A 27253-nucleotide genomic window follows, 5' to 3' on the forward strand; every position below is an offset into this window, starting at 1 on the left:
CCGGCTTGGCAATAGTGTATGATACTTTGTATGTGTTTCCGGATTCGGCTTACATGTATTTGTTGAGTATTTTTGCATCAATGTTCACAAGAGAAATTGGTCTGAAATTCTCTCTTTGTAGAGTCTTTCTCTAGTTAAGGTATCAAGGTGACTGGCCTCATAGAATGAGTTTAGTGATGTTCCTTCTGTTGCTATTATGTGTAATAGCTTAAAGAGAATTGGTATTAGTTCTTCTTTAAAGGTTTGGTAGAATTCTGCACTGAGTCCCTCAGGCCCTGGGCATATTTTGGTTGAGAGACTTTTGATGACTGCCTCAATCTCCCTAGGAGATATATAAGTTGTTTACCTGATCTTGATTCAATTTTCATGGTTGGTATGTATCAAGAAAATTGTCCATTTCTTTTAGGGTTTTAAATTTTGTGGCATATAGGCTTTTGAAGTACAATGATTTTTTAGATTTACTCGCTGTCTGTTGTTCTTGGTGGGATTTCTAGGTGTCCTGTTGTCAGATCCACTTGTATTCTAGTCGGTGGCACCTGCTCAGGTCTAGGACCCACAGACACTGGCATTTTGGGAAGCAAAGGCATTTCTGCACCCTGGGAATTCAGATGCTGCTCATCAGTCCTGTGAGTGCACATGCACCCAGGATCTTGATGACTGCTTGCCCATCAACTATGTGGCAGTAACCTTCAGACCATGGGGACCCAGGTCTTTAGTGTGCTCCACACTATTTGCAGCCCTCTCACCTGTGGATTACTAGTGCTGTTGTTGTATGGGTCTCAGATCAGTCCGTGGGTTGCTGAATGTTCACTGCTGACCTGCTGCTCAAACAAGATGTGTTAGGCATCACCATCTTGGATCGTTTGCTCTTAATAGCTGAGTAGTATTCCATTGTGTAAATGTGTCACAGTTTCTTTATCCATTCTTCAGTTGAGGGAAATCTAGGTTGTTTCCAGATTCTGGCTATTATGAATAATCTTGCTATGAACATGGTGAAACAAGTGTTCTATTGTATGGTGGAGAAAATTTTGGATATATACCTAGGAGTGGAATAGCTGGGTCTTGAGGTAAGCAGTTCCCAATTTTCTAAGAAAGCACCAGATTGATTTCCATAGTAGTTGTTCAAGTTTGTACTCCAACAGCAATGGAGGACTGTTCCTTTCTCCACATCCTCACCAGCATGTGCTATCATTTGTAATTTTGATTTTTAGCCATTCTGACAAGTGTAAGATGGAATCTCAGAGTTGTTTTGATTTGCATTTCCCTGATGACTAAAGATATTGAATGTTTAAATGTTTCTCAGCTATGTGAGATTTCTCTGTTGAAAATTCCTCTGTTTAGTTCTGTGCCTGTATTTAATTGGCTTATTTTGTGTGTTGGTGTTTAATTTTTTGAGTTCTTTATTTATTTTGGATGTTAGCATTTTGTAAATCTATGACTGGCAAGGATCTTTTCCCAATCAGTGGACTATTGTTTCATTATAGTGACAGCATTCTTTGCCTTACTGAAACTTTTCAGTTTTAAGAGGTCTCCTTTATTAATTGTTGTTCTTAGAGCCTAAGAAGTTGGTGTTTTATTCAGGAAGTATCTCCTGTGCCAATAATTTTGAGGCTTTCCCCCACTTGCTCTTCCAATTGATTTAGTGTATCTGGTGTTATGTTGGAGTCTTTGATTCATTTGGACTTGAGTTTTGTGCAAGGTGATGAATATAGATATATTTGCATTTTTCAAAGAGTAAATATCATTAGACTACCACCATATGTTGAAGATACTGTCTTTTTTCCATTGTATGGCTCTAGTTCCTTTGTTAAAAATAAAGTTTCATAGGTATGTGGACTTATTTCTGTGTCTTCAATTCAAATCCCTTGGTCATCCTGTTTAGTTCTATGACAGTACCATGCAGTACTGTACAGTACCATACTACTGCTCTTTAGTATAGCTTGAGGTCAGAGATGGAAATACCTCCAGAAATTCTTTTATTATATAGGATTGATTTGGCAATTCTAGATTTTTTGCTTTTCCATATGCAGTTTAGGATTGTTTTTCAAGGTTTGTTAAAGAAATGTTTTAGGAATTTGACTGGGATTGCATTCAACCTATAGGTTGCTTTTGGCAACGTAGCCATTTTTACTATGTTAATATTACTGATACATGAGCTTTGGAGATCTTTCTATCCTCTGATAACTTCTTCAATTTCTTTCTTCAGAGATTTGAAATTCTTGTCATACCATTCTTTGACTTGCTTGGGTAGAGTTATACCAAGATACTTTATATTATTTGTGGCTGTTGTGAAGGGTATTGTTTCCCTAATTTCTTTCTCAGTGAGTTTGAACTTTGTATACAGGAGGGCTACTGATTTTTAATTAAACTAGTATTCAGCTGCTTTGGTGAAGGTGTTTATCAGCTGTAGGAATTCTCTGGTGAAATTTTTGGAGTCACTTATGTATACTATTATATGCCCTGTGAATAGTGATATTTTGACTTCTTTTCCAGTTTGTATCCCCTTGATCTCCTTTAGCTGTATTATGGCTCTATCTAGAACTTCAAATATAATATTAATGCGATATGGAGAGAGTTCTTGTGGAATATCATTGAGTTTCTCTCCAGTTAATTTAATATTTGCTATTGGCTTGCTGTATATAGCATTTATTATGTTAAGGTATGTGCCTTGTATACTTGATATCTCCAAGACTTTTAACATGAAGGGAAGGGATGTTAGAGAGTGTCAGAGGATTTTTCTGCATCTAATTAGTTGATCGTGTAACTTTTTTTTCTTTCAGTTCATTTATATGGTGGATTATATTGGTGAATTTTCATGTGTTGAACCATTCCTGCATCCTTGGGTTGAGGCCTCCTTGATCGTGGTACATGATGAAATTGTTGTTATTGGATTCAGTTTGGGAGTGTTGTATTGAGTATTTTTGCATCAATGTTCATGAGTGAAATTGGTTTGACGTTCTCTTTCTCTGTTGAGTCTTTGTGTGGTTTAGGTATCAAGGTAGTTATAACTTCATAGAATGAATTTGGCTAGTTTCTTTTGCTTCTATTTTGTGGAATAGTTTGAGAAGTAGTGGTATTAGCTCTTCTTTAAATGTCTAGTGTACTGCTGTGCTAAACCATCTAGCCCTGGGCTTTTCCTTAGAGGTTATAGGACTGTTTCAAATATTTACCTGATCTTGATTTAAATTTGGTAAGTGAAATCTATCTATAAAATTTTTCATTTCTTTTAGATTTCCCAATTTTGTGAAATACAGATTTTTAAAGTAAGACCTAATGATTCCTTGGGTTTCCTCAATGTCTGTTGTTATGTCCACCTTTTCATTTCTGATTTTGTTAATTTGTATACCTTCCCTCTGCCTTTTAGTTAGCTTGTCTAAGGGCTTATGTATCTTATTGATTTTCTCAAAAAACAGCTCTTGGTTTTATTGATTCTTTTATTGTTCTCTTTGCTTCCAAGTTATTGATTTCAGCCCTGAGTTTGACTATTTCTTGTAGTCTACTCCTTGATATGTTTGCTTCTTTTTGTTCTAGAGCTTCCAAGTGTGCTGTTAAGTTGCTAATATTGGATAACTCCAATTTCTTTATGAAGGTGTTTAGTGCTATGAATTTTCCCCTTAGTACTGCTTTCATGGAGTCCCATAACTTTGAGTATGTTGTATCTTCATTTTTCATTAACTTATAAGAAGACTAATTTCTTTCTTTCTTTCTTCCATGACTCAGTGGTCATCAATCAAGGAGTTGTTCAGTCTCCATGAGTGTATAGGCTTTTTTGTTATTTATCATTGTTGAGGTGTAGCTTTAATGCATGGTGATCTGCTAAAACAAAACAAAACAATGGATCAATTAAATTTTTTTTTTTTTACATCCGGTGAGATTTGCTTTGTGACTGACTGTAGTGGATGTATACATGTTTTGTTTTGATCCCAAAAGTAGGATGTATAATAGACTTATTTGAGAGTTTGCTGTGTTTTCCCCCTGGGAATAGACTTGTGAGGCAACAGTTGATGTGTGTCCACTAGAAGAGGACACTTGAAGGAGCATGGTCTTTGCCAACTGATAAACAACCTAGTACGGACTCTGAGAGGCAATAGATATATGAACCACAAAACAAGAGGCTTGGCTTTTTTGGCTTTTTTATCTTGGCATTGTTTCTATTGTTTGGCTATGATTCACTCCTGCTCCAGACACTCCTATAGAGAACTACTCCAGAGAATGCTTCATGGTTCTAGCTGTGGCTCCAGGTTCCAGTTGCTTCAGTTGCAGTCACTTTTGCTGAATTGCTGCTTTGCTGTTTAACCGGATTGCTGAAATCCTGACTACAGAGAGTGGAATCATTCCAGGATCTGAGTCTAAAATGTCTACTTCCCCTGTTCCCATTAACCTCTTCTTTGCTCCTATCTAGGGTAGATGGGTTGGAAGGGAGGTATAAGCAGTAAAGGACACAAATGAAGTAGTTTTGAAAAAGTTCAAAGCCTACAACTGACTATATTGTTGATTTTGGAGAAGGCTCTGTGTGCTACTGACAAGAAGTGTTTGTGTGTGTGTGTGTGTGTGTGTGTGTGTGTGTGTGTGTGTGTGTGTGCGTGTTTGGGTGATAAGTTCTGTAGACATTTACTAGGTCCATTTGATTTATGACCTCTGTTAGTTTCATTATTTATTTAGTTTTTGTCTCAATAATCTGTCCATTGGTGAGAGTGGGTATTTAATTCTTTCACTATTAAAGTGTGGGGATTAATGTGTGATTTAAGCTTTAAGAACTTTTCTTTTACAAATGCTGGTGCCCTTGTATCTGGGACATAGATGTTCAGGACTGTCATGACCTCTTGGTTGATTTTTTTTCTTTGATGAGAATGAAGTGTCCCTCCCCGTCTCTTTTGGTTGAAAGTCTATTTTATTAGATATTAGTATGGATACTTCAGCTTGATCCTTGGGTCCTTTTGATTGAAAAACTTTTTTTGCAGCCCTTTACTCTGAGGTGATGACTCTTTGTTGCTGAGGTGTGTTTCTTGTATGCATCAGAATATTGGGTTCTGTTTATGCAATCTTTCTGTTAGCATGTGTCTTTTTTTTAAATAAGGAAAGTTAAGTTCATTGATGCTAAGAGATATTAGTGACCAATGATTTATAGTTTCTTCATTGTGGTGTTGGTGTTAGTGTCGTGGTGGTAGTGTGTTTGTGTGATTATCTTCCTTTGCTTTTTATGTTGTGAAGTTATATATACCTTATGTTTTCTTGTGTTTAGTTGACCTCAGTGGATTGGAGTTTTCCTTGCAGTATCTTCTGTAGCCTGGGTTGTTTCATTGATATTGTTTGAATTTGGCTTTGTTGTGGACTATGTTATTTTCTCCCTCTATGGTGATGTAAAGCTTTGCTGGGAATAGTAGTCTCAGCTGACATCTGTGCTCTCTTAGTGTCTGCATGACATCTTCCCAGACCCGAGTGGTTTTCATAGGCTCTTTTGAAAAGTCAGGTTTGATTCTGATAGGTGTTCCTTCATATGTTACTTGGCCTTTTTCCCTTGCACCTTTTAATATTTTTTCATTGTTCTGAAGATTTAGGGTTTTGCTTATTATGTTGTGGGAGGAATTTCTTTTCTGGTCCAGTACTGTAGGCCTCTTGTATGTTTAAAGGTTTCTCTTTCTTTAGGTTGGTAAATCTTTCTTCTGTAATTTTCTTGAAAATATTTTCTTATCCTTAGGCCCTGGAATCTTTTTTCTAATCTATTCCTCTTATTCTTAAGTTTCATATTTTCATGTTGTTCTTGATTTCTTGAATGTTGTGTGCCAATAATTTTTTATTTAATATTTTCTTTGACAGATGTATTTATTTCTTCAATTGTGTCTTCGGTGCCTGTGATTGTCTCCTCCATCTCTTGAATTATGTTGGTGATGCTTACCTCTGTGGTTCCTCTCAAAGTTTTCAATCTCCAAGGTTTTTTGTTTTGGGGGGGTTGGTTTTTTTTTTCTTTAATGATTCTATTTCCATTTTCATGTCTTCAACTATTTTATTCATTTCCTCTCCCATTTGATTGTATTTTCCTGTATTTCTTTGAGGAATTTATTTGTTTCCTCTTTAAATGACTCAGAAAACTTCTTAATCATAGCTTTAAGGTCATTTTCTTGTGTTTCAGCTGCATTAGAATATCTAGTGTTTTGGGAGGGTTCTGGTAGATCCATGTTACCTTGGGTTTTGTTAATTACATTCTTATGCTGGCCTTTAGTTAACTGGTTGTTTGGTGGTATTGGCTGTTAGTCTGTGGAAACTGCTGGGTTTCTCAGGCCTTTTGATCCATTGAGGCCCTGCTGGTCTCTAGATAGCTCTTCAAGAAGCAGGAAGAATCCAAGGTCTGATCGCAGGAGCCAAGTGCCCCTGAAATTTGGGATCCATGCTTAAGTAGATGGAAAGCACAAGGGGCTGTGAACCTGGGACAGGGCAGTATTATTGGACCTGGGAGACAGTTACAGGTGACCTGTAACTGTGCATCCCCAGATCCCAGGATGTCCCCTCCCATCCACAAAAGCCCTGAACTGAAGGCTGGATCTCCAATCTCTGGAGTCTAGAGTAATCTTCAAGAAGGTAGAAGAAGTCTAGAGGAACATTAAAGGGTACTGGTGTTTTGGATCAAGCCATACTGTCAGTTTCTGGCCAAGCAGACTCTGAGCTCTCAGGGGTACTCAGATTCGGTTGGCTTCTGCCATCTTTGGACAGTATAATCCTGTTTTGTGACCTGTTTCTACTGGGAAACCAGTAGAGTTGTGGTTTGGAGGTTAGGAGGCTGGCCCCACCCCTTGATCCAGACACTGCCCTAGGGAAAGGAATCCAAGATCTGATTGCTGGAGTGGAGCATCCTTGGACTTGGGGATCTGTGTTTTTGTAGGCAGAAGCACAGAAATCCCTGGACCTTGCACTATTCCTGGACAAGGGAGACAGCCTTGAGGGTCCTGGAACTGTAGTTTCCAGCTCCCAGGATGGCTCTTTTCATCTGGGAAACACTATCTTCGGTGTTTCTGGGTCAATGGCCAGGTTACTCACTGGATTCACTGTCTCTCATCTTCCACTACTCAGATACAGATGATACCACGGTTGCCATCTTCCAACCCAAAGTTCATATTTTCTTCATTTACACAGTTCTGATAGTTAGAAATAGATGAGAGTGAGGGTAAGGATGAAGTCAGAAGTTTGGAATCAGTGACCTGAATTGAATTCTGGCTGTGCATCTTAATTAATAAGTGACACAATGGTTCTATGCCTCTCTATTGTTCCAGGAGGAAGTAGTCTACCATGGCAGCAGGTAGGCAGGGCAGGGTAGCAAAAGCAAGAGGCTGACTGGTCATGTTGCATCTATACTGATAAAGAAGGGGGTGCATTTCTGAAATTCTTATATCTGAACCATTTAAATTAGAAAGATTTTTTCATTTTTATTATGGTTCATTTTTAACACATACGTTTATATTATTACACATGAATAAAATAAACTACATATAGCAGGAAGAACCATGAGACAATCAGGAGTTATATAAATGTTACATTCATAGTGATTTGGCTATTTGTATTTGTCAAACTTGAAGTAAACATCTCTCCTATCTTGTTGGGTCTAAATTTCTGAATGAAAACCAGTATCTATCATATCTCATCTCTATTAACTTAAAACATCTATCTTGATCTAAAAATACCTTAAACCCTAACCAACTAAGCTCAATTGTAAGACTAAACTATTTGGTCTCCAACCCCATCAGAGACTTGAAAAGGACTACCTGAGTGAACCAGAAGCGCAGGTTATCAACTTCCAAAATGAAAAATGACTGAGACGGTTTACTGGCTGAACAGTCACTCAACACTCTCTATAACACTGGAGCATCATATTCAGCCTTCTAGCCCAATATCTGGGACAGACATATTCATGAAGCAGGAACTATTGAGGACTTGCTAACCCTGTCTTGGCAGAGTTTGACCATCAACTCTACTTGCATTTAAGCTTGCCCATTTTTAGGCAAAATTCTATTTGTGGAAGAAATGAGGACATTTTGCCCAGTGGCTGGTTTGCCATGTTTGAAGCCAACTCCATAAGGAGGTTCTTTGATGTTGGTCATCTTCTTTGATGTAGGCTGGGTGTTGTCAGGAGTTAACTTGTCTTGTTGTCAAAGAATCTTTACAATAATAAGAACATCTTTAAATGTCATATTCTGTAGGCTTTTGAAGACCTTATTTAACTATTTTACCTTATATAGCTATAGAATCATATCTATTTGTTAGACCTAGGATATATTCTTGTGATAAAATTAGACTAGTATTTGACATGACCATTATTTGCATCAATATACAAAATTCTATACCAATGAATTAAAAATAACCTTCTTTGTGAGTAGCAATTAAAGCCCTGAGTCAAGGAGTAGGTTCAATCATCTACCTTTTGTTCTATCCTCCCTCTATATTTCTATATCCCTCAAGGGCCCCAAACCCCCAAGGACCTCAGTTGCTTGACTGGACCAACTCCATGACAGGCTTCAGGTTTTCACTCTGCTTAACTAACAATTCCTGGAAAAACCACAAATTATGGATGGCTCATGGGCAGCTAATCAGCTTATAGAACAAAATGACTAGATATCATGTTTTTATTATTTCATCGCTTTGTTAAAGAACACAGCTGGCTCCATCCAATCAAATTAAAGGCCAACTTCTGAGCCAAAACTATTTTGTAAATCTTGTATACTTTGTAAGAAAGTGTCCAGGGTCCTACCTAAGGAGCATCAGTATCCAGGTTAGACTGCTTCATCTTTCTTTGGGTGCCCCCTCTTCAGTTCTTCACCTCCTCTGGGTGCCACTCCTTTGGTTCCTGAAAGGGCTGCTTGGATCTTCAGGCTGTGCTACTGCCTCTCTACACCTCCAGACAGCAACACCTTGGGACTCCAGAGTGGCTGAGGCTAAATATTTAAAGCCCTGTGACCTGAGATCAGACACCTGCAGAAACTGAGAGGCTGAAGGCACAGAGAAAACAGCAGCAACTGAGGCCTCAGGTGCAGCTGCTGCTGACGGGGAACTCAGAGCGAAGGAGGCAGGCATATCCAACTGCAGCTAGTCTCAGAGTTCAGTTGCCATCTCTGTGGCAGTATTGTATAAACTTTCCATTCCACCAAAGACTTACATGTTTGCCACTGTCATCCCAAGACCAGGACCAGGAATCTGACACTTAGTATAAGTTCATAGTTTAGTTAAGGAAAGTTATTTTGGTTAGCTTAGAATTGAAGTCTGTGTAATCCCCTTGAGGCATGAGTTAAAATGCCCCTCACCCACACTACTCTGTCATAATGGTAGTTCCAGCCTCTGTCACAATGGCCATCTTGAGGGCCTCAGTAAGACCCCTCCTACATTTATGCCAATTTTAGGTAAAAAAAAAAAATCTAAACAAAAAACTACCAACCCTAAGCTTCCCCACGTTCAGGACCTGAAATCCCACCAATCTTTACTCTGGAAATCTCTGCCCTAGAAAAAAAAACCTACATAAAGGCTGTGTCTGCTCAGTTTTCTGCTCTCTTCTCCTAGAAACAGAAGTAGCCACTTCTGGATTTGTCCTTCCTTTCCTGATTTCATCTCTCCAATAATTTTCTTTTAAAAGATTTGCTACCTGATGTGACTCTCTCATGGAAAGAAGCCAAGAAGTACAGAAGAGAAGAAGCAGGAGTGTGGCTGAGGCTCCTGAGGGCCTCAGCTCAGCTAGGGATGGCAGGAGTGGGAAAGGGGTCACAGAAACTGGGCAGACAGTGGTTTGTTGGGATTTCAAACCTGAGCTGGAGGAAGCTCAAGGATTGGTAGGTTTTTGTCCAGACCTCTCATCCCAAATTAGCATAATCTGGGATGAGTCCTACTGAGGGGCTGGAGATGGCAGTTACAAAGGTTTGAGGGGAGGGAGCTGCTGGGCTGCTAGAACTTTCTCAGGCAGAGGTTGGGTGAATTTTCTGCCTTGAGGGATAATAAAATGTACAATGTGTCAAAGATTTACAAAGAGTCCACTGTGAAGGAAATGTTGTCATCTTAGACAGTCCCATGGTGGCAGCAACAGGCTTTCTAAGGCTGGAAATGTCTCCTGTTTTCATAGAGCAGAGAGCTGAGGCATGTATAGTTGCCATAGACATCTCCATCTGAGGCACTACCCTAGGAGCTGCTGCCACTTTGTCTCCACAGCCCCAGGGAGGGAAGGTGGGGCTGAATGCCCTGAGGCAGAACCACAACTGACAGTGAGCTACTTTAAATTTTAGTTGCTCCCTCCACAAGGGCTAAACATAGCTCTTGGGGGTGGTGATACTCTTGGCTAAGGACTGAGGGAGGGGCAGTGGGCTCCTGGAAGCTTGGGAAAGTATCTTGTCACAGGGGGTGGGGGTGGGGGTGGTAGTGTTAGGAACTCTGGGTTATCTCTGCCAACGCAGCAGGGGCTTTGATCAGCCATGGCTGCAGCAGCAGTAGCAGTGGAGAAATCCCTAAATGTGTGTGTGTGTGTGTCTAGGTGGCAGTAACTGTAGCCCTGGCAAATGTGGTGATGGCAGCAGCAGCCTTGACCTGGCTGCAATCAAGGCAGTGGCAGTAGCAATCTTAATCTCTGCCAGGGAGGCAGTCATGGCAGCGCCTTTGATCTGATCTCTACAGTGGGTTTCCTGGACACCTTCCCATCTAAGCAGGAAGGCCAAGAGTGTCACTTGACCTACGGCAGACGGAGAACGAGCATGGAAGAAAAATAATGAAACAGAAAGGAGTCCAAGAAACTGCTGTGGGGGAGCTCAGGGCACCAAGGCTATCAGGAATGGCCTCCCTCCTTCTCTCCTTTCCAGCCCTTCCTCTCCCCCATCTCCCTCTTGCCTCCATTTTATCTATCCTTCTCCTTCCCTTTCCTTTCTTCTCTTCCCATCTATTCCTTCCCATCTTTCTCCTCTTATGTCTTCCCACTTCCTTCCTTTGAGAGTCTCCATTTCCTCTTCCCCAGAAGTACCCGCACAGAATAGGATGAGTGAGTGTTATTCAAAGAGATGGAACTGACACAGAGAACGTTCAACATGATGATATCATTGCTTTGTCAATCAATTTGAGAGATGTCCCAGTTCTCATTCTGCCTCAGTTTCTATCAAGTTAAACTCTAAATTGCTGGTACCTTCTGGCTCTCTATCCACCTGTCCCTAAGGCAGGAAAAACATTGGTGACCTAGGAGATTGCCAACCCTTGCCTTTCCTCAAGGCTGGCAACAGGTGACATCATAGAGGGAGGTTGCTATGTGGGTCAGATACCCTAACTTTAGTTACCAAGTTCTTCTGTGTCTTCTAGTTCATGGGACACCTGATCCCTTGACTGGCCACTTAAGCCTAGTACCACTTCTTTCCCAACAACTGTGTTTGGAGCAGGACAATTGGATCTGTTTTCTTCTCTCTAACTGGTGTAAGATTGTAGAAATAGGCACAGGCATATAATCTTAGTTCTCAGGAAAGTAAGGCAGGAAGATGGGAATTTAAGGTCAGCAGAGAGAGAGAGAGAGAGAGAGAGAGAGAGAGAGAGAGAGAGAGAGAGAGGGAGAATTTTGACATTTTACCTCTCTATCCATGGTTGTGATCATCAGAGCACTTTGCTTTTCTCACTAGAAATGTTTTTTAAGAGAGACTGGTACACATCTAGCCTTGCACTTAACACTTTATACCTCTTATAATTCTGCCATAAACCCCATGAGGTAATGGTAATACTCGTTTTCTGCATGCAACCAAAAATGGATTATGGAGTTTAAGTAACATAGCTCCATTTTACCTCCTTTGTACCCTGAATATTGGGTCAGGACTTGCCTGGACCCTTTCTGCCATATTTCTTTTGCCAGCTTTTCTGGCCAAGGCATGAAACTGTGGAGGGCAAAGACAGCATTCTGCTATCTCCTTTCTATTCATCCTGGCTTTCAGAGTGTGCACAAATGCTTTACCTGAGGTCTGAGTATATCACACATTTACTCAGGTCTGAGTATATCATATATTCTTAAGCAATGTTAGCTGTTGTTACTACACAATACTTACTGATTCCACTGCATCAGTCCCTGGAGTTGGGCAAAGGAAGTGACACAGTGTGCTTAAGTTCCAGGGTACACAAGACAGAAGAAAGACATTCACTCCTTCAGTGAATTGCATATGTCCCAAGTAAGTGCTAGAACAGAGCAATAGAAGACTCCTGGGCTAAGATCACTGAGGCTTTCTGGAGAAGGAGAGCAGGAAAGAAGTGCCAGGCAAGGGGACAGAAGTGGCCTTTAATAAATATGAGAGAAAAGTCATTCTCCCCAAGGAACCTAAATTTTCAGAATCACAGGGAGACAAGAGCTGAAGTGGGAAGGCCTACATAGGACATAAATTTCTGGGATAATCAGTGTTGTCATCTGTATCGGGCCCAGGAAGGCTCAGGAGCTGGTGCCCTCTACTTTTGTGTCAGAGAGCAGTCCTTTTAAGTGTTTACCTGGATTTCAAGCAATTGTATATACTGAATGCATTTCATCATGTAGATGTATCAGAGATGATTTCACCATTAATTTTATTGAACCTTTAGTTTGTTTCTCAAGGATTCTACTGTTATGAACAATATATTGAGGCAAGGTGGCATATTGGAGAGGTTGTCGTATGAATTCTTCCTCCGTCATGGCCAGAAAGTTTTCAACCCTTCCAAGACTTAGTTTCATTATCTATAAATCAAGGCTAAGACTTTATTAATACAGCAAACTTCATGAGGTAGGGAGGCTTTACATCCTTGAGGATGGCCTTAATGGGGATTCAGGACCCTGTTCTCTTTGTTCTTTTCTTATTCTGGCTATACAGTGAAGGACTTTGCTCTTCCGTTGTGTTCCCACTGTGTTCAGCTACTACAGGCCTCAATACAAGAGGGCCAATGAACCTCAGACAGAAAGAAGTCTTTGTAGTGCGATTATCTCAAGTATCTGCTGTAACAATGAAAAGCGCATTAACAATATTTCACTGCTTTTTATACATTTATAACACATCTGGCCCTGTGCTATGTACAAACTTAGATGCTTAGATCTTCCTACCTACCTTAGGGAGAAAATATTACTGCCATGCTCGTGTGTCATGTAATGAAGAATCGCAGGAAGAGTGTAAGACATGTAGCCAGAACAAGGAAGCACTAGGTGAGGGGGTTCTAGTCCCAGAGACACATGGTTCACTTTCCTTCTGCACATTTGCTGAGTGTTTGTTGTCACTGAGTTCTAGCACAGAACTTGTCAGGTCTTTTACAAAGCTGATTTGGGGGAGGGGAAGCACAAATATGGCTAACAGGGACTTAGCATGAAATAAATATAATTGTCACAGTGTAAATGTTAACATTCCACAATCCTCGAAATACTTGCTTCCCATTTGTTCACAGAGTTGACTATTATTTTAGATTCCAAGAAAAGTCTGTGTTTTTGAGCAGATGCTATCATTTTGCTCGATAGCATCAATCCAAAAGTCAACAGATCTGTCCACTGTCTCCTTCTAAATGAAGATGTAGTATAGAGTTCGGGAATCACATCTTAGATAAATCCTGTATGCAAAGCCCCATGCCTAGGCTGTCCCACCACTGGTTGCCAATGGCAACAACATTCACCATAGCCAACAAGAATCAGTTACTGAGCAGTGTTCTGGCAAAGGGCAGACTCAGTGCTGCCCAGGCATCATCTTTAGGTAGCTGCCCTCTGAGGTCTATTATATAATTGCAACTTCAAAGAAGAGGAAACAGAGTTTCAAAGATAGTGTGTATAAAATACTGAGTCCATTGGCTCTTCATTGGCAATCTGGTCCCACTGAAAGGCCTATAATTGAAGTAATGCTTATTGACCCTTTATAATTAGGTTTTGTTTTTTGTAAAATGTGGGAACTGCATTAGGTTATTTCACAGGCTCCATCAAATTTTTAACTTCCTAACATTCATTCTTCAAATTATAATTTTGTATGGGCTTTTATTTTTCAAGATTTTTATTAAAAATTTTAACATATATGAGAAAATATGTCTTGATGAATGAACAAAAAAGAGTAGCTACCATAAACATAACAGTGGAACCATTGGCCTTTATGTTTCATTTCAGTTGTTTTTCATTTTAATTTCATTTCTATTTCACTCATTTAATTGATATTCATTGAGCATATATATTTGGCAAAATGTATTCAGAGTTGAGAGAATAAAGACAAGTCACAGACTATATAACATATTTAAAAAAATAAATTTCTGATAAATGATTGTACAAATAACTCCTTAAATCCAACAATAAGACAATGAATAATATGATTCAAACTGAAGAAAGATATAAACAGGTATCTCAATGAAGAAGATATACAACTATCAACAATGTATATAAAAAGATGTTAAACAGTATGTGGCATTAGGTAATCATACTTTCCAACACCATGAGCCAGCACAGTACCTCTATTAGAGTGGCAAAATCAGGCTGTTGAGATGCCTCAACAGGTAATGTTGCTTCCTACTATGCCCAACCACCTAATTTTAGTAACTGGAACCCAGATAGTGGAAAGAAATAACTGATTCCTTCAATATTTCCTCTGCCCTCCACATATATCCTGTCACATATGCACACATAGCCCCCTAAATAAATAATTAGTATAACTATTGTGGTGATTTGAATAGGAATGGCCCCTATAGGCTCATAGATCTCAATGTTTGGTCACCAAGGAATGGCGCCATTTAGAAAGTGTTACCTTGTTGAAGGAAGGGTGTGATTAGGGATAAGTTTTAAGGTTTCAAATTATTTATTCAACCCCAGTCTCTCCCTCTCTCTTCCTCCTGCCCCCCCTCTCTCTTCCTGCATCCTGATGATCCAAACTTAGCACTCTCAGCTACCTCTCCAATGCATGACTGCCTGCATGCCACCATGCTTCCTGCCATGCTGATAATGACCTAAGCCTCTAAATCTGTAAAGAAGTCCAAATTAAATGCTTTCTTTTTTAAGAATTGCCGTGGTCACGTTGTGTCTTCACAGCAATAGAACATTGACTAAGACAACAATTTACAGCAGCAAAAATAAAAAAGACTGAGAGTATCAAATGCCAGCAAGGGTGTAAAACAAATAATCTCACATCTTGAGGGAATGCATGACAATGCAGACACTAGAACAGTGGTTTATAAGTTTCTTAGAAAAATTCACCACATAGCATGGCAATCATGTTCCTTGATATTTCCGTGAAAGCAATGGAAGCATCTCTTCATAAAAGCTCTCTCATGATGTTGTCATAATCATCCAAACTTAGAAGAAAATATTATGTCCTTCTGAGAGTGAACGGATACATTAACTGTGATTTTTTGGGTTATAAAATACTATTCAGCAGTAAAAGTAAGCAAGCTATTGAGCTGTGAAAAGAGTCAGGGGAGAGTTGAATGTGCATTACCAAGTGAAAGAAGCCAATCTGAAAAAAACTCCACACTGTACAATTCCTACTATATGAAAAGGCAAAGTACGGAGGCAGCTAAAGCATTAATGGTTGCCATGAGTGGGAGAAGGGTGGGTGAAGAGGGAGAGTACAGGGGGACATTTTAAGGGTAGTAAAACTCCTCTACAGGACATTGTAACAGTAGACACAGGTCCTTAGGACACATATCCAAGCCATGCAACAGCATCAGGAAACTCTAATGTAATCTGGGAATCCTGGAAGACATTAATTAATCCATGTAGGTTCACAGACCATGTGAAAGAAACACTCCCTGACAGATGGTGTTAGTGGGAGAGTGTGGTGGCTTGAAAGAGAATGCCCCCCACCACGGGCTCATATATTTGGATGTTTAGTTAACAGGGAGTGGAATTATTTGAAAGACTATAAGGATTAGAAGGTAGGTTTGTTGGAGGAAGTGTGAGCTTTGAGGTTTCAAAAGTCCATGCCAGACCCAGTAGGCATCTCTCTTCCTGCTGCCTGCAGATCAAGATGTAATTTCAGCTACTTCTCCAGCGCCATGTCTTCCTGCTTGCCACCATGGTCTCTGCAATGATGATAATGGACTAAACCTCTAAACTGTAAACAAGCTTTTAATTAAATGCTTTGATCATTGTCCCTCTTCATAGAAATAGAACAAATACTAAGAGAGGGAGGATATGACTGTCTGAAGGCAGAGGATCCATGGAGCCTCTGAAGTTCTGCTCAATTTTTATGGAAAATTAAACCTCTAAAAAATAAGTCTACTTTTTAAAAGGGAAAACAAAGTGGAAATTGGCATTAAGAAATATTAATTCCAGCCTCATGACTCTAAGAGCTGGGACAAGTTACTTAATCCTTTCTGAAAATTAATCAGAATCCCCACTTTAACTTCAGATCCTGGGTGATAAAATTTTCATCCAAGAGCTTGAATTATTCTGTAAAGCATTTTGTCTTTGTCCAACTGAACATTCTTTATTTTTAATTTCCCCTGTGACAATGACAAGAAAAGTTAATCACTTTATAATCACATTACAAACCTCTCTAAAATTGTGGATAGTATGTGGAATACAGACTTCAAACAAAATCATGAAGGAAACAAAAAGCTCCTTATCCCACTAAGTCTTCTTTGCTTCCTCTTTGCTTATACAATTACTGTCTCCCTAGAGCTCAGGGCCTTTACATTCTTCCCTTCTTCTAGGACTTGTTGTAGGGAGGGCATCTCTGGTTCTTTGAGACACACTCCTACCATCCCTTCCATGAGGAATTAATATGGCTCCTGGCTCCTTCCATTTGCCTGGTGTCTAAGTTCCTTGAGTGTTAGGACCACCGCTCACTCTGAGGTTCTGATGCCTCATGCCTGCACCTTAGATGAGGTTCCTTCCAGCGAGGTCCCAGGGCTACAGGTCAAGGCCAAAAAATCATCAATATCTATTAAACTAAGCATTTTCACCCAGAGACACAGGAAGCAGGGTTCCTTATTGATCAAATGTTGGGACCAGAGTGGGGAAAACCTAGCCCTGCAATTTTCCTGGGATCACTGGCTCAGAGTCTTCTCATTGACTGCACAGACACCTAGATCATTGCCAAGAAAAAGTATGAGAATCTACTGCAGTTGCGTTTTTCCAGGAGAAATGTCATAGTTCTTTCAGAGATCCTCTAAATGTTGGGAACATATAACTGTATAAAGTCAAGCAAGGCCAGTGGCATGTCTCTGAAGTTACAATTCAACCTAAGTTTATGGCTTAGAACATTCTACACAGTTGTCCTAGGAAAGGGGAAAAGTATCCAGCTATCTCCCTACTCCCCTGCCTGTGGTTTGACAGTTGGAAATGTAGAGTAACAGTAATTATTTTCAGCACTTACACTCGCCTAGAGACATCATTAATGAATGACGTGTGTGTGTGTATGTTTTAAACAATCAATTTTTAAGAAAAATAAAATGACTTTTTAACCCAATCTTCAGGTCTACAATATTCTAAATCCATACTCTTTTTTAAAGAATCAAAGTAGAGATAAGTATGAAAACGTGAATTATACATATGTTCCATAAAACTCATTAAAAGATTAATATTGAACAAAACAGCTCTTCACTACTTGGACACTGCAAATAAAAAGCTGCAAAATTTGCTACAGTTCTAACTTCAATCTAGAGTCTATTAACTTTGCGTTGTAGTTCCCCCTCCAAAGAATAAGGAAAATAAGAGAAACTACATTAAGACCAAAGAGCAAAACTAAAAACTGTAATTGTGGCCACAGGAATAATTTCAACAGATAGTTAAATGCTATATTAATTTCCCATGACCTCTGTAACAAGTCATCATAGCTTGATTTCTTTGAACAACACAAAGGTATTTTCTTCAGGTTGTTGAGCCTAGAAGTCCAGACTTACTCTGACTTGAGGTAGAGACCCCCCCTCCAGAGACTATAGAAGGACCATTTTCCTGTCTCTCACAACTTCTAGTGGCTTGATGGCCATCTTTGTTTGTAGCCACACCATGTTTTCTAATCTCTCCAGGTGCCGAGTCTTCTTCTCCTTCCATTTTCTAGGGTCTATGATAGCCTGGATGACCCAGATTGTTGATGCAGGATCATCTTCCTTGACTGTAATCAGATTTACAGTATTTCCTTTTGCTACATAAATAAACCTTCATAGGTTTCTGTGATTAGGTCATAGATATCTTTTGGGAAAAAGGGGAACATTCTTTTCCTATTATAAGTGACAAAACCAATATTAAATACATCTGCTCACCAGTGACCTAGGGCAATAGAAACTGAGGCAGATGCCTGGTACAACTCTATCTCTGATTCCTGACCTAATTTATTGTGGCCAGTTGGGACTCTCAAAGCCACAGTAAGGATTGGCACTAACATTGCTTTGGTGCCTGTTCTTGACTTAGGCTTCTATACTTGACTCCAAGGGTCCTGAATCTCTCTTAGGAAAGCCAAAGTTTCTTCTTCTTCTTCTTCTTCTTCTTCTTCTTCTTCTTCTTCTTCTTCTTCTTCTTCTTCTTCTCTTCTTCTTCTTCTTCTTCCTCTTCTTCTCCTCCTCCTCCTCAGTGGTAAGAGAACACAGTTGTAATATATTTATTAATATTTGTGACAAAGAAGGTATTAGTTTGAGACTTAAAAATATCTATAATGCATGCTCTATAAAAAGCTCAAACAACCAACATAATATTCTTCATATAGAATATATCTCACAAATGCCAATATTCTACCATACTAAAGTATATAGAACATTATGCAACAGGTTTGTCTTAGCATAGTTAGTAGTACTATTATCCTGGCTTAAATCCTTATATTTTAAAATATCATTTTTCTAATCACATATAACATGAATTCTATACCATTATTACTCAATGATGGCAAGTAAAATCTTTTTTATTTTAATTAATTTTTAAAAAATTTGTTCAACTTACATCCCAATTGTAGCCCTCTCCTTCATTTCCTCCCAGTCTCACACTCCATGGCTCATGCCCCCACCATTCACCTACCCTACCCCTTCTCTCCTACCAACTTACTCCAGCATATCATCAGGACTGCCTGTATCCTCTTCCTCTGTGGCATGATAAGGCACCCCACCAGGGGAAAGTGATCAAAGTGCAGGCAACAGAGTCCACAGCAGGTACAGCCCCTGCTTCCCTTAATAGGGGACCCATATAGAAACTGAGCTGCCTATCAGCTACATCTGCATGTGAGGCCTAGGTCTTCTCTGTGCATGGTCTTTGTTTGTTCCATCAGTCTCCACTGGCTCCCCTGAGCCAAGATTTGTTGACTCTGTTTGGCTTCTTGAGAAATTCCTACCCTTACAGGTCCTTCTATCCTCCCACTTATCCATAGAACTCCCTGCGCTCTGCCCAAATGTTGGCTTTGAGACCCAGCTTCTGTTTTGATCCCCTACTGGGTAGAGTCTTTCAGAGGACTATTGTAGTAGACTCATGTCCTGTCCTTCTCACCAACTGCTTCCAGTGTCTATTCTATTTCTTCTGAATGAGAATTAAGATTTTCCCTGGGGTCCTCCTTGTTACTTAGCTTCTTTAGGTCTGTAGATTGTGTGTGTGTGTGTGTGTGTGTGTGTGTGTGTGTGTGTAGTTTTTTTCCACTTATACGTGAGTATGTACCATGCATGTCCTTCTGGGTCTGACTTACCTCACTCAGGATATTATTTTCCAACTTCATTCATTTGTCTGCAAATTTCATGATGTCCTTGTTTTTGATAGCTGAATAGTATTCCATTGTGTAGATATTCTGCAGTCGCTTTATCCATTCATCAATTGAGGTACATCTGGATTGTTTTCAGTGTCTGGCTATTACCAATAATGCTGCTGTGAACATACTTCAGCAAGTGTCCTTGTTGTAGGGTGGAGCATCTTTTGGGTATATATCTAAGAGTGGTATAGTTGTGTCTTGAGGTAGAGCTATTCCCAATTTTCTGAGAAAGTGCCAGATTTACTTCCAAAGTGTTATAGTAGTTTGCACTCCCAGCAATAGAGGAGTATTACCATTTCTCCACATCTTCACTAGCATAGGCTGTCACTTGAGTTTTTTATGTTAGCTACTTTGGTAGGTGTAAGATGGAATCTCAGAATTGTTTTGATTTGCATTTCCCTGATAGCTAAGGATGTTCAGCATTACTTTAAATGCTTCTCAGCCCTTTGATATTCTTCCACTGAGAATTCTTTGTTTGTCTCTGTACACCATTTTTAATTAGATTATTTTGTTTGTTGGTGTTTAATTTATTGAGTTCTTTATATATATAGATATTAGCCCTTTTATCAGATGTAGGGTTGGGCAAGATCTTTTCCCAGTCTGTAGACTGTCAATTCTTTTATGACAGTGTCCTTTGCTTTACAGAATCAGCCCTAGGCTGGAAGGTGGATGTTCCTGCAGAAGCCCTCCTTGGCTTGTTGGACATGGTCTCTGTCTGGCCTGTGGCTCTCCTCTCATTTATAAGCTTCAAGACCAACTGAGCTCCACAGGAGCCTGGGGGGCTTCCTATAGTTGGGGAATGTCCTGGAGTCAGCCCTCATCACCCCCGCACTGGCTATCTTGCTCCTATATTATACAGCTCCCACTCCCCAGACACTATGCTCAGACACTGTGCTCACTGAACACCACCATCTTGGAGAACCTGCGAGCTCAGAGTTCTGGTTGTTCTCCTTTGGGAAACAGGTGTGCTCTTCAGAACAGCACCTGGTTGCTGTCTGTGTGGATCCTGGAGTCAGTAGGCCTGAGGTTGGAGCTATACACCTCGGTATCTGGACGGTACCCACCCACAGGGAGCTGGGCGTATGCAGGTGGCTGAAGGCTGAGACTGGGCTCTGTTGTAACCTAGTGTCTTTTCCCAAGATTAGCTGAATGGCCAAAGGTTGGGCCTGGTGTTTCTTCACTGTGGGCTTTCCTCTTACCTTGGGAGGACTTTGGGAGTTTTGGGAATCACTCTTGTTCTGTTGATCAGATAACTTGTGTAATTGGTGCTGCAGTCTTGGTCCTCTAGTTCCTACCTTCTTCATAACTCATAATGGAGATTAAATTTCAATACAGGATCCCTTGGGAGGGACACATTCAAACCATATCTACAAGCATTGCAGAACTGTTTCCCAAAGAATGTCACATCCACTGACTATAAACATTATGACAATAAAGTAGCCTTTATATTCCGAAATTCAATGCACCACTAACCAGAATACAGGCATGCCCTTACTACACACTTTTAATCACAAACAACATAGGTAAGGTTAGTTTGTAGAAGAAAGCAACCATATTTGAAAGTTACTTCTTATTGAGGAGCAGACAAAGTGAACAATCAGAGGGAAAAAAAACTGAAAGAATGAGTCAGAGATAGGATATGACAAATTCTCACAAGATGAGGCATGAAGGAGAAGTGGCTTAAGAAAGCAAACAGGAGAAAGAGGTGGATGAGGAAGAAAGGAGGCAGTTACAGGGACAGTTTTATAGAGATAGATTGCAAAGAAAACAAGCTAGACACAAAAGAGGATAGAATGAACCAGAGAATGAGAAGGAGCCAGATTAGAACAGGTTGCCAGAGTTAGATTGAGGCCAAGCAAAGCAATTCAATGAGAAGCCAGATTGTATCAGCCTGTTTGGAGAGGAGTTTGAGTTAGAATAGCTAAGTTGAACCAGCCATCCAGAGTTCAAAAAAAGCTAGAAAGGGTGAGTTTATTAAACAGTAAGCCTCTGAGATGACAATTACTGCATAATTAACTCAGTATGTGTTGAAAGACATTATGTTTGAATGTACAGGTTGGGTTCCCTAATATGGAAAAGAAACAAAGGTGACTTAAACTGTATCTGCCTGGTAGAGTGGGGTTGGAAAAAGAGAATCTCAAGCCAGGTATGGTGGCACATGCCTTAAATCCCAGCACTTGGGAAACAGAGGCAGGCAGATCAATATGAGTTTGAGGCCAGCCTGCTCTACAAAGTGATTCCAGGACAGCCAAGACTACAAGGGAAATCCTGTCTTGAAAAAAAAAAAAAGAAGGAAAAGGATCTATGAGTTCTGTTATAGAGGTACAGTCCATAGGACATCATGGTTGAGAAAATACGGGCTGGGAAATCAGAGAAGCGTGTTTGGATAATAGGGTGTTTGGTTTTTTGGTTTTGGTTTTTCGAGACAGGGTTTCTCTATGTAGCTCTAGCTGTCCTGGATCACGTTGTAGACCAGGCTGGCCTTGAACTCAAAGAGATCATTCTGCCTCTGCCTCCTGGAGTTCTTGGATTACAGGCATGTGCCACCACACCTGACTGGGTGGATCATATTTTAATAGTAAAACACAGACAAGAGAATTAAAAAGCTGACGGCCACAGCAGAGTTGCTCAGAGACGAATTATGTTTTAAAAAATAACTTGGTTTTTATTTTCACTGAAGGTCAGTAGTAAAATACAGGTCTTGTTATTAAAAAGTGGGTGGGTCACAGAAAGACTGCATTAGTTCACAGGGGAAATAAGAATGTTTTCATTTGGCAGTATAGCTAGAGAGGATAAGGATGAGGAGCCCAAGAAGATGCAAGAAATTGGAATCAGAAGAAATGATGTGAGCATGATATTGGGAGCTAGTGACAGAGGGAAAGGCCAGGCTGCAGATGCAGTGTAGACATGGAACAACAGACTAATGCTTCATACTGTGTTTTCGTTGTTCTAAGTAATATGCAACTATCTCCATTATTTTCAGTGTCACACATTCTACTTGGTGCTGTTGGTTCTTTGAAGTGGTAAAGAGAAAGAGAAGGGGATTTTGTCCAATTACAGATCCAAGGTAAGGGAAAGTGAAATGCAAAAGATAGGTATTCTCTTTCCCAACTAATTAGTGAAATCTTCCACTTGGGAAAACTGAACCAGTCATTCTGTTCCCATGGCCTGGGGAATACATAGTGCTCATGGCTTCAGACTGTTTTCTACATGTCAAAAATAATCCCTGACACTATGCGGTATAGGAGCTACCTTACTAAAGCTGATGGCTCCTATACCTAAAGGAAGAGATCAGAAGTGTGCAAGGTGTCTTTTTTTTTTCTGCTGTGAAGAAACACTGCAACCAATACAACTTATGAAAAAACGTCATTGAGGGTATGTTTATAGTTTATGAGAATGAATCCATGACAATTTTGACAGGAAGCATGGCAGCAGGCAGGGCTCTGGAACAATAACAAAGAATTTTCATTTTGGAACAACAACCTCAAGGCTGAGGGGATGGGGTAGAGAGTAGTGTGGGCCTTTGAAACATCAAAGCCCACCCCCAGTTACATACTTCCTCAACAAGGCTGAACCTTCTAACACTTTTCAAATAGTTCTACCAATTGGGGACCAAGCATTCAAATATATGAACCTATGGGTCCACAAAACATGGAAACTGGAAACGTAACCACAAAGTGGCAAATAGGTCTTGAGGCAGTTTTGCTAACATTAAAGTCAAAACTGACATTATAGATACTAAGGTGCTGATGCTTAGAAATATGGAAACCAGTAAAAGAAAAATGCCTGTTGATTCTGGCTTGTCCTTCTCTCTTTGACCTAACCTCTTTGAACATAGTCCATGAGCATCTTGAGACCTGCTCTTCATGGGTTCACGTCCTAGCTCTATCCCCTTCTCTGACTTCTGTATCTCAGCCTCTCCACAACAGTGATTCATTCTTCAAAGACTTTGCAGAAGCACTGAGTGACTGAATATTTATAAAATTTGTAGAACAGCTCCTGCCCAGTGGTTGGTGCTTGTTACAAAATTAAAAACAAAGTTTTGGGGGTCCATAATGATCTTCTAGATTTTATTCTTTTTCCTGTAACATACATGACTTATTCCTTTTCTGACTCAGAAGGGAAAATGCTCACTAAGATTGGAATACAATCAGTTGACTGTATTTACCTTCTACAAAATGGATGCATCGCTGGGGACCAAGAATAAATGATTGAAAGACTAAATAATTGGGTTATAGTGGTCAGACATTGGGTTCACTCTTTTTCTTCCAGTGAGCAGGTTGTTTTATTTGAAACATTATAAAGTAGGTGACTTATAAAATGGTGTTTTACTCTTGGAGTGAAAAGAATGAACAACCCTGGTAAGATGACAGTTAACAGAACAGAGAGCTATTTTCTGGACAGCATCCCTCATGTTACCCTGGTATTTACATTACAAGTAATGGTTCTATCTTAAATCCTTGAGGTTCTTTGTTTGTTTGTTTGCTTGCTTGCTTTTTATGAACTTGAGATACAGAAAATGATTTAGATCAGGGCTCTCAGCTTTCCTAATTCTGCTACTCTTCATGCTGTAATGACCCCCAACCATAAAATTATTTTTGTTGCTACTGCACAACTGATATTTACTGCATTTATGAATCATAATGTAAATATCTGTGTTTTACAATGTTCTTAAGTGACCCCTGAGAAAGGGTAGTTTGACCCCCAAAGGGGTCTCAACCCACAGGATAAGTAAGAACCACTGATTTAGATGATACATACTTGATTGGACATTGATCATGGTATAATTTAGAATAATGATGAATTGAGAATGACTTAAGTACCTAACTATCCAGGGGGCTAGTAAATACACTGTGGCAAAGTCACACAGGAAATAGGTCCGTCAAAAAATTCAAATTTCCAAAGAAATGTCAGTGACAATTCAATATACTTAGACTAGGCCAAATGTAGAACTGAATCAATTTATACAATCTCAACTTTGTGGAAATACAAACTCACAGAAAAAGCAGCTTGGAAGAATACATATCATAAGTGTGTCCATCATTGCTTTGAGGAGATGAGCTACTGGTTGATTTTTTTTTCTTCATTATATTTACTAAGTATTCCATAATCCAGATATTCTCTACCACCATCACATTAACCCCACTGCAAATTGCAAGACAAAAGACCTGGAGAAGAAGGACTACATGTTACTGCAACCATGGTCCCAAGCTGCCCTGAACTCCTTCCATCCTCTATCCCCACCACCTGGTTGACACTTTTCTCTACCCATCAGTTTTCCTTTGTGCTTAGTAGGAGAAATATGGATTATACATAAGTGAACATTAATTGCTTCAGATATATACATTTTTATATCTTCCACATTTCATGCTCCTTGATTGATGCTCAAGAAATGTGGCTTTTTCTTTCCTCTATGTCTGTTAGAGGACAAACTAAGCCCATTCCTCTTCCTCACCATAAGAATTTAACTATGTTGAAGTTCTTTCCCCTAGGTCAGTATTCCAAGAAACACATAGTAAATTCAATAAAATACTGGAGCTCCTTTTCTCTAAGTATGACTGTCTGCACACTGTGATTATCATGCAGTAGAGAAGTGTGTGGTGCCACAGAGCTATGGCAGGGACTTAAAATGGCTGGGATAGTGCACTGAGAAGGCTATTTCAAATTCAAAGACAAAAGGTGCAGCCTGAGATCAAGAGCATCTAAGTGTGTGTATGTGTGTGGGGGGTGACAATTCTACATCTTAATAAAGCTAAAAGCTAGGTCTAGAAACAAATGTAGGCATAGGCATATACAAAGGCATATATCTTGTGTTCTGAACTCATAGAAGTCACCTAGGCAATGAGAAGGGAGGCAGTTAGCTGGAAGTTGTGATGTAGCCCATTGCTGGAAAAGTAGTGTTCCAGAGGCCCTGCCTGGCTAACTCAGGACATGGGGAGAACTGTAAAGCTGATGAACTGCAAAGTGCCTGGAAAGTTATCAGCTTAAACCTTGTGAGGAGGATGGCTTCTTTGTGTAGCTGTCACACCATTTGCCTGCCTTAGCACCTGGTTTCCCTCCCCAACTTGTTTTTCTCTCTTACTCTGGCTTTGAGGCCACTCTCATAGCCTAACCATCACATCTTTTAGATCATTTATCTGTGCAGATTTTCTCTCACTCAGGGTGTGCTACCCCCAGAATTCTTTTGCCACATACTCTGCAATTCGGTTACACCAGGGAGTCATAATCTATTATAAAAGCATCCAGAGAGATTCACCACATTCCTTAGTCAGTTAAAAAAATAGCTGAACCATGTAGGCTTTGATCTTTTTAAAATCTACTTTACTTGGGGTTCTTTATTGCCTCTACTTCCCTTCCAACCCATCAACCCCAGATAGGAGAGAAAGAAGGTTAGTAGTGACAGTGGAGGTAAACTGTTTTAGATTCAGGATTTCAACAGCAAACACAGCAGCAGAAACAAGCAGCAGCAGTGAGAGAAACAGCAGGGACCAAAAGCAGCCTCTTAGAAGTTTGCTCCTGAGCATTTCTTTCTAGGAGCATCTCAAAGACATGATGCTATGCAAAGTATGCAAAAGCGATCTTTCTTTACTTTGGGGGCTAATTTTTTACTCGTCCATAGTCTGTACAGAATGTTTTCAACTGGCAAAGACAATGCCCCAAACAAGACATTCCCTTTTAGTGGACAAACATCACATCTCTCACAAGGCAGTTTCTAGAGAGGACAGGACAAACATTACACAGCCTCACATCAGGTAGTCTTACATCACACATGAGTTCAATATGAAAATGTGTTTACATCCAATACAGAACCCATTTTTAATTCTGTAAGCAAAATGTGCTGTCTTCAAGCCAGGGCATGGTGGTACATACCTATAACTCAGGGGGCTGAGGCTAGAGGGTTATGATCTCAAGTCCAGCCTAGGCTATGCAGACAGCCACATATCATCAAAACAAAAACAAAAGCAAAATAAGCCAAATATTACATATTTCTCTCACATGTGGAATCTAGACGTGTGTGTGTGTGTGTGTGTGTTTATGTTATGAAAAAAAAAAAAACCATGAAAAGAGAGGAAGAGATTTTAAGGGGGAGAGAGACATTAATGAAATACATATGACATGAGTGTTGGCGGAAGGTCCAATTTTGTTTCCAAATGCTGATTTCAATGCCTTGAGATCTGGTTACCGCCTTGCCATGTTATGAATATTGAACTATCTCCTGTAACCATATGATGATAAGGAATGTACCCCAATTATCCCTGATTGGCTAAAGATGTTGAAGCTTATGACTGGGTAGAAGAGAGGGAGAGGAGTTTTAGGTGTGAGGACTTGGGGTTGAGAGAAGAAGGGTAAGCAGAAAAGGAGAGGAGCAGAAGAAGGAGCAAATGGAGAGAAAGCTGGAGAAAGAGAGAAAGGAGGCCAAAAGGCAAGACAGCGATGAGCATGTGGCTGTAAGGACAGACGGATGGAGTCATCAGATTGGAAAGTAACTGACTTTTATGTGGCTTGTAAAGGTACTGAGATTAGAGTAGCTCATAATCTGCTCAGCATAGTGCCTATGGTTTAATAATCAATCATCCTTTCTCTACATCAATCACTAAGGAACTAGCTGGTTAAAGAAAACTCCT

The sequence above is a fragment of the Acomys russatus genome, chromosome 17 (assembly GCF_903995435.1).
Source record: "Acomys russatus chromosome 17, mAcoRus1.1, whole genome shotgun sequence".
Classification (NCBI taxonomy): Eukaryota; Metazoa; Chordata; class Mammalia; order Rodentia; family Muridae; genus Acomys; species Acomys russatus.